Here is an 8160-nt window from a genome sequence, read left to right as displayed (position 1 = left end):
AATGAGTGAGAGTGAGCCATGCTTACTTTTCTGTGCCTGGTGCATTTCACTTAGCATCATATCCTGCAGTTCCATCCATCTTGCTGGAAAGGACAGGGATTTTCTCTTTTTATGTCCTCCTATTATTCCATTGTAAGTATACTGAAGTGGTTGAAAGTTTAGAAATGGGTTCACCACTTTGAGGAATCTTCAATTGTGGCAAGAAAAGCCATTCAGAGCTGAGCAGACATAACAATCAGAAGATCCCCTGGAAGTGCATGGGAAGACTTCTAGCGGTGAATATCAAGTTTCCAGCCCCATAGAACGAGGGACACCACAGGGCATACCCACTAAGTCTTACAGTAGGGTGTGGCGATGCGGATGAATGGTGACAATATTAACCTCCCATGGCCACACGATTCACACACAGGTTTTCCAGTTGTTATTCCCATTTCCCCGTCTAGGACACCAAGGTTCAGTAGGTTTAAATGATCATTCTGTCAAGGGTAATCAGAGCTACAGTTTCATAGCATTTACTTCAACCTGGCATAAAACCAAGTGAATTAGCTGCATCATTTTATTCTGCTGCTATGGCTGCCTTGGTGTCCTGAATTGATTCAAAACATCTACCTTTTATGGTCACTTATGGGCCTGCCTTTCCATGGGATGGCACACAGAAGCAGCGTTCACCATACCTGTGATTGTATATAAAGACACTCTGGAAAGAGGACTTCCAAAACTGCTTCACAAAGTGACAAGAATGACGGGATAAGTATACTTGAAGCAAGGAGAGGTATTTTAAGGGGGATGAATGCCAATGTGTCTTTTACTGTAACAATTCTTAAATTTAAACCTTCACCATGTGTTTTGATCCCACCTCATGTATTATGAATTTTATTGTTCTAGTCTTGTAAAAGACAACTTTGGTAATTGAACAGGGTGAGTGATCTGCTGAAAGCTACACAGCTAATGTCTTTCAACCAGAGTAAACCCTGGTCCTCGGAGCTGGGAGTTCCATCTGCGTGATCCTCCTGTCCTAAGGCCTCCCAGATGCCCTCAGCTCCCCACTGCCCTCAAGGTTTGTCTCTCCCTCCCAAGCAGCTGGGCAGCTCCTATCTGGGAGGGCTGTCTGCTTAGAGTTGACATTCGGGTTCCTGCAGTGACCTAACCCACAATTAAAGAACCACTTCAAATCAGTCTTTCCAAAGACATTGAAGAAGCTTGGGGAAACCATAGCCTGAGTATTTCCACTTAGAAATGCTTTTAAATGTTCCTGGAGAAATAAGACTAAAACTATAAATTATTTGAATACCTTAGTATTTGCTCATATTACAAAAGTACCTTGGCATTTCCAGAATGGATGAAACTTGCAGGGAAGCTGGCTTCTCAGGGACTTCTGCGATAATGCAATAGACAGAACCTGCAGCAGGGGACATTCTATATTTGCAAATAATCTTGGGAAACAAAGCTCTCGTCTTCTATTTATTTTCTGTGCATTCTTTCCCTGGGAAACTCTTTGTGTTCTGCATTCTACTTTAATATGTGTAACCCAGATCATCTTTCAGAGACAAGCTGGTGTTTGTGTTTTTGACCTTAGGAATGGAGAAAAAAAAACTCCCGTAGAGCTATCAACAAAAATGTCACAGGTAAGATTGTCAGAGAGCCTGCAAATCATAAAATAGATGTTAAATATTTAATAGAATGAGACATACTTTTCTTGTGCTCATCATTCTTTTGTTTTTGTACCAGGGATTGAACTCAGGTCCTTGTGCTTTCGAGTCGGGTGGCAGAACAACTGAGCTAAATCCCCAGCCCTTGCTTATCATTCTTCAAGCTTTAGCAAACCAGCCTTTCACAGTCTGAGGTAAATCTGGTCACAAAGACCCTCACATGTTGTGCAAGGCAGTCCCCGCCCCCAGCGAGGTATGTGGGCCATCTGGGGAGAGTGTTGGTGTCCCTCCCAGAGACTCACAAGGACAAGTTGAGCACTCTGGGAGGGCGGTAGGATGGGGAGGAACTCTAGGGTGCCTCCCAGACAGTTTCAGTGATGTTAATGACATTCTCTGAGTGTAATGTGTGACTGAACACTGGTGCAAAGGCTTTGCAGCTTGCCAGGGAGCAATATGTCTATACATAAGTGAATTTTATGGGAGGAATGTCTATATCATCCATTAGGAAGAAAGTCCACTTTCTTAAATAAATACCACAGGGGTTAAGTGCAAAGCTTTTTAAGAAACCCTTGTCAAGCTAGTTTGGCTGCTCAGAAACATCTAGTTTCAGTGGTGTTCTGGATTCTTGGATCAGTTGGAAGTGCCTTGCTCTGAATTTGCAGGATCTCTCAGGATTGTACTTGGACTTCCTCAGAAGACACTCAAGGAGGCCTGCCAAATGCCGTGTTGCTGGCGCCATGGGCTTATGCATGCTGCAACTGAAAAACCACAGCTCTGAGGAAAATAAATTCCTTCGGTGTTGGTGCGTGTCTGCAGCACCTTCACACAGAGGCAGCTCACATCTGACCACACAGGTGGTAGCAAAGCTGTGTATTTCTTTGCTCAGGAAAACACCACAGTCTTATAGGAGCTCTGGCTCCAGACTGTGTTGTTCTGGCCAAATCATTTCATGTGTCTAAGTTTCCAGTTTTCTTATCTGTAGACTGAAAATAGGAAAGTCCACAAGGCAAGATTAGGGAAAATGGCATATGCAGGAGGCCCTCTAAAGCAGAAATATTCACTAACTGAAGCCTCTGAAAAGAAAGTGGTGTGGGTATCTCCAGACGCATGATACCAAAGTGGATGCATCAGGTACAGGAGGACACTCAGGTTCCCATACTCATCTTTCCTCTGTGACCATGGGAAGAAGAATATCTACCCACGTCACCCCAAAGACAGCTCTGGCCTGAACAGAGACAAACAGCCTCTAGTGTCCTCTGCACTTGGTAGCTTATGTTGCTCAGTCAAGGTGCAATGGTTAGTTTGATGTATCAACTTGGCTGAGTCATGAGGTGCCTGGAAATTTGGTCAAATGCCATTCTAGGTGTTCCTCGCAGAACATTTAAACTGGTAGACTGAGTAAAGCAGATCACCCTCCCTAATGGGATGGGCCCCAGCCAATCAGCTGAAGGCATGAATAGAACAAAAAGACTGGCCACCTCCACAAAAGAGAATTATCCAGCTATGTGTTACAAGATTTAATTGGCCACATGGATTCCTTCTGCCTGTCTTTGAACTGGAACATTGGTTTGTCTCCTGCCTTTCAACTTGAACTGAAACATCAGCTTTGCATTCATTATCCTTCCATTACTGTAACAGGACACCTGAGATAATAAGCTTATAAGGTTAAGAGGTTAATTTGGCTCATAGTTCTGGAGTTTCTAGTCTAGGATCAAGTGAGCTCGTTGCTTTAAGGCTTGTGGCAAGGCAGCACATCACAGGAGGAGCAAATGCGGGAGTAAGCTGCTCACCTCATGGTGACAAGGAAGCAAAAAATGAAAAAGAATAAAGACAGAGGCAGCAGAAGTGACAGAGATTTCACAGCCCTCTTCAAGGCCATGCCCTGAATGACCTAAAACCTCCCACTAAAGGATCCATCACCTCTCAACAGGGCTGGGCTGGAGACCAAGGCTTCAACACCTTGCAGGCATTTCAGATCCAAACTATAGCAAGGTCTCTCTGGATCTTGAGTTTTCAGAATGGAGTTACACCTTCAGGTGTCCTGGTTCTCCAGCCTTCTATCTTGTCCTGAAACTAAGCCCTCAGCTTTCCTGGTTTTCCAGCTGCAGAATATGGACTTTCCAATCTGTATAACCACTTGAGCCAATGCCTTAAACAAATCTGTGTATAAATATATACATCTTTTGGGGTCCATTCTACCAAAAAAACGCTGACTCATACATTAGGTATTTTGTTTCATTTAAGCCATTTCAGCTGTGAGAGAATGCAGAGATGAAGGAGAGAGCCCAGTGCCAGGCCTTCTGCAGAACATCAAGCTGAGCCCATGGCCAGTACAGACAAGGAGATACCTGTCACTCAGCTACTACATCAGTGATCTCACCTCCAGAGCATGAAAGCTGCTGGGGAGAGCATTTCCAGAATTAACAAACTCATCCAAAGTCCACTTGATTCCTGTCTCCTTGCCAAGGTTTGAAAAGAGCTACATAATGATAGGAAATTTCTGAAATGAAAAAAATTTCACCAACCATCCTACTAAAAAGTGTACTATGGTAACTTTTTGTTCTTGACTTTTTAAAAATCATGATTCTTAAAGTGCATTGTGGAAGGTTCAGAAAACACAGAGAGATATCTAAGAGGAATGATGCCATTAACTGCAGCCCCACCAGCAGGAGTGGGGCAGGGGTGTGATATTTGGGTACCCTGCTCTTTCCCTCTGCACAGTCCCAGAATGGTGCCCTTCTGGGTATCACTTTGCAGGACAGATATGCAGGAAGGTTTGGCTTTGGCCCAAGGGCAGACTCAATGGAGTCCTATTGCAGGGTGCGAAAGGATGGTGGGATGGGCCTCCCTCCCCCAGGCTCAGGCCCCACACTGCAGCTTTGCACACAAGGAGCAAAGGACAGCTGGCCTCACTGGGCACCTCTCAGGCATAAGGTTGGGGGCAGCAGTTCGGAGCCTGAGACCTGTGGTCCTCATTCTTGAGGAAATCTGAGCTCTTAGCCACACTCAGATATCTCTGAGGGCAATACAGTTCCTCAGCCAGAGGTGACAGCCCAGACCCATCAACACTGAGGTGAAAGAGTGGCCCCATAGAAGTTCATTTCTGCCCTAGGCTGGTGAGGTCAAGACCCTGGAGGGTGGGTGCCATTCAGTCCATGTTCTAGTCATAGAAACAACATCCGTATTGTTCTTTTGTAAAGTTGGAGACTTTTATATACAACTTCAATCTTTTCTCCTTCTTTAGAGCTATAGTTTAATTTTTATATATTCCCTCATGCTCTACATTTTCTATAAGCATGAATTTATTTTATAGTCAGAAAATTCTTTGGATTAATGAAAACAGGAGATAGATGGATAACCGGAGGTTCAGCCTATACCATATGCTAAGTGAGCATTAACTTCTGAGCAATGCATGTGACCTGTAGAACTGCAGTAGCGAATACCCTTTATGTGCTCTTTACTATTTTTAAGAACTGTAAGATTTACCTCATTTTTTCCTTTATTAATTCATGCAAGATTCTGAGCTAAGAAAGTTGGCATGGTGGTGGTCAGTTGCTCCTATTTTTTTGGTTTTTTATTATTACATATAATCATGCATATTGGTGAGGTCTGCTTGATGTTTCAGCACACACACTGTGTGCACAGGCCTCAATGGCCATGTTCCTCATAACCCAAGCTGAGTGCAGCTAGGGTGGGGAAAATGTCCAGGACTACTCTCCACAGTCTGCAAGCAACTATTTATGAAAGCTAGGCATCCTTTACTCTTCCTTCAACTTTTACTGAGGTATCACTGAAAGATAACATTGCATAAATATAAGGCATACAATGTGATTTGATGTACGCATACATTGTGAAATTATTACCACAATCAAGTTAGTACATGTATCATCTCCCATTGTTACTCCGTGTGTGTGTGTGTGTGTGTGTGTGTGTGTGTGTGTGTGTGTGTGTGATGTATAGTGGGAACATTTAAGATAAATCAGACAAACATTGCATGATATCACTTATACGTAGAATCTTAAAAAGTCAAACTGGTAGAAACAAAGTAGAATGGTGGCTACTAGGCCATTTAGCTCACTTAATTATTTGCATTTACATAGGTAGCAGCTGCCAGCTAGACATCAGCGAGCTCTTCAGCCCAGTGGAGCCTGCCCCATGGATTTCCAGAGCCTCTGTCATCTCTGACCCCTGTCCTGCAGGACCCTCACCAACCCTGCCCTGGGATCCCCATTGACACCCAGAGGCTCCCAAAAGCTCTCTGCATGGGGGTTGATGAAGATGTGAGGAGACTCTGGGCTTTACTGAGAACTGTATGATTCCCCTACATCCATGTGTAATTTGTACTGTCTTTGTTGAGTTGTTCCTCACACAGGCCTTGAAAACATTGATTCTTAGGCTTTTTTCTTTACTATACCTCATGTGCCAAAAATCCGATGAGTCATGAGCTCTCTTCTCAAGGAAACACACACACACACACACACACACACACACATTAGTTGTACTCATCATCATTTCACTGTTTCATTACTGTATCAAATACTTCAGATAAACAACAAAAAAGAGAAAAGGTTCATTTTTGCTCAGTTTTAGAAGTTCCAGTCTATGGTCAGTTGGCTTACTGCTGTTGGAGCTGCGGTGGAGCAGCACATCACAGGGGTGCATGGTGGAGCAAAGCTGCTCACCTCATGGTGGTGGGGAAGCCAAGGGAAAGGAAGAGGAGGGGCCTGAGTTCCAATTAGCTTCAAGGGAACACTAACAGTAACCTGACTTCCTTCCACTACAACTCATCTCTTAAAACTTCTGCCAGCTCCCAGTAGCACCACAATCTGGGGACCAAGCCTTTAGCACATGCACCTTCAGAGGACATTCAAGATCCACACTACGGCATTAGTCATGCACGTGTAAACTTTTCATATAGTTTCAGGGACTCGCACATCCTTAGAAGCCCATTTTTCTACCATATGTGGAGAGCTCACAGTCTAGAATGAGACACTATTCATTAGGGTCACCCCGACTGCAGGGCTTTACTGACCCTATCTGACTTCCTCACCTCTCCTCTTTGTTCATGGAACACTCTAGCTCTAGATTAACATTCTTTCCTTAATTATTTCTCTCCTCCTAGGTGATTTGAGTAGCACTCACGTGGCTGGCTTATCTCACCCTCCAGCAATCCAGACTCTTGGTTTCTGACATGTACTCCTTATGTCCCTTCACCACCTCTATTCCATCACACATTACCGCGGTCCCCAAGGGTCATCTCTCCAGAATCCAGAGGGATATCTTTATCATGAAATAAATACTTCAACTTAAGGGGTCAGGGATTTAGTTCAGTTGTTCTGCTACTTGCCTCTCAAGCCCAAGGTCCTGAGTTGATTCCCTAGCACCAAAAAAATCAATCAACAAACACAAAAAAACTTCACCTTAAAAGAAGCCCCAAACCACTCCCCACTCTCCCACCCCCTCTACTCTTGTCAACCACTGGTCTGTTTTCTGTTTCTATGGTTTGTCTATTCTGGATATTTCATATAAATTTTCCATAGTTCATACAATATATAGCCTTTGCATCTGGCTTATTTTACTTGGCATAATGTTTTAACATGTATCAGAAGAACTGCATTCTTCTTTATGGCAGAATAAGAAGGCCATCAGAGTTATTTCCATGTGGATGCTGTTAGGAGAATTGCTACCATGACTAAATGTGTACAAGTTTTTGTGTACACAAATGTTAATCCTCTTCGCTATGTACCTAAGAGTGAATTTCCATCCTTTCTTGTATGGAAGTACTATACCATATCTGTATAAGCATTCTACTACACTTAACCATTCTGTCATTATTGGGCATTTATTCCAATAAATGGGCACTTAATGGACATTGTCTCATTATTGGCATTATTTTCTTATCAGAAATGAGGGAACAGGACCAACCAGTTCATCTGTAAGGTCTATCTCATCTCTAAAGAATCACCCATTTCTTGGAAGCTGATGATCCTGCTGTGCCCTGCTTTCCCAGGAACTTTCCAGCTCATTCCAGGCATGTCCCAGCCCCATCACTGAGCACCACACAGGGGAAATCAGGTTGGTTATTTCTTGTAAAGTGTCAGTTGTTGTTACCTACTATGTTTCACATGCAATGTCTTTGTCAAGTCAGGCTTCAATCTGGAGATGAGTATTCCTCCCAATGGTTCTAGTCCCTCCTGTCCCCAAAGCCCTGCCAGTCAGCTGCTAAGAACCTATCTCTGTGAGGAGTTAATTTGTGTATAGAAATAAAAATCAAGATGCAATGATACAGTCCCATCAGAAGTCTCATCATACAGTAACCACAGGACTTGGCATTTCCATGAACCAAATGTTTGGGAATGAGGACATTAAATTGATCATAAGTCATGGCCATAACATTCAGAAATTGAACCTATAAACATATACACACCTCAAATAAGAGTGGTATTTTTATGGATTGAATTGTGTCACCCAGAACTTATATGTAGGAATGCTAATACTCAGTGCCTCAGTA

At 43.3% G+C, this 8160-nt stretch overlaps 1 long non-coding RNA gene across 1 annotated transcript; it reads left to right on the top strand.

Annotated features, from left to right (window-relative positions):
• Positions 1-1757: 1757 nt before the first annotated feature.
• On the top strand, positions 1758-7008 carry LOC117283510. The gene is made up of 3 exons (XR_004514521.1): positions 1758-1843; positions 3894-4198; positions 5750-7008. It is a non-coding gene; the product is annotated as an uncharacterized LOC117283510 (long non-coding RNA).
• The last annotated feature ends 1152 nt before the right edge of the window (positions 7009-8160 follow it).

The sequence above is a fragment of the Fukomys damarensis genome, unplaced genomic scaffold, assembly GCF_012274545.1.
Source record: "Fukomys damarensis isolate Sample0158 unplaced genomic scaffold, DMR_v1.0_HiC HiC_scaffold_27, whole genome shotgun sequence".
Classification (NCBI taxonomy): domain Eukaryota; kingdom Metazoa; phylum Chordata; class Mammalia; order Rodentia; family Bathyergidae; genus Fukomys; species Fukomys damarensis.
The sequence above is the reverse complement of the archived record's forward strand: the minus strand, read 5'-3'. Positions and strand labels throughout refer to the sequence as shown.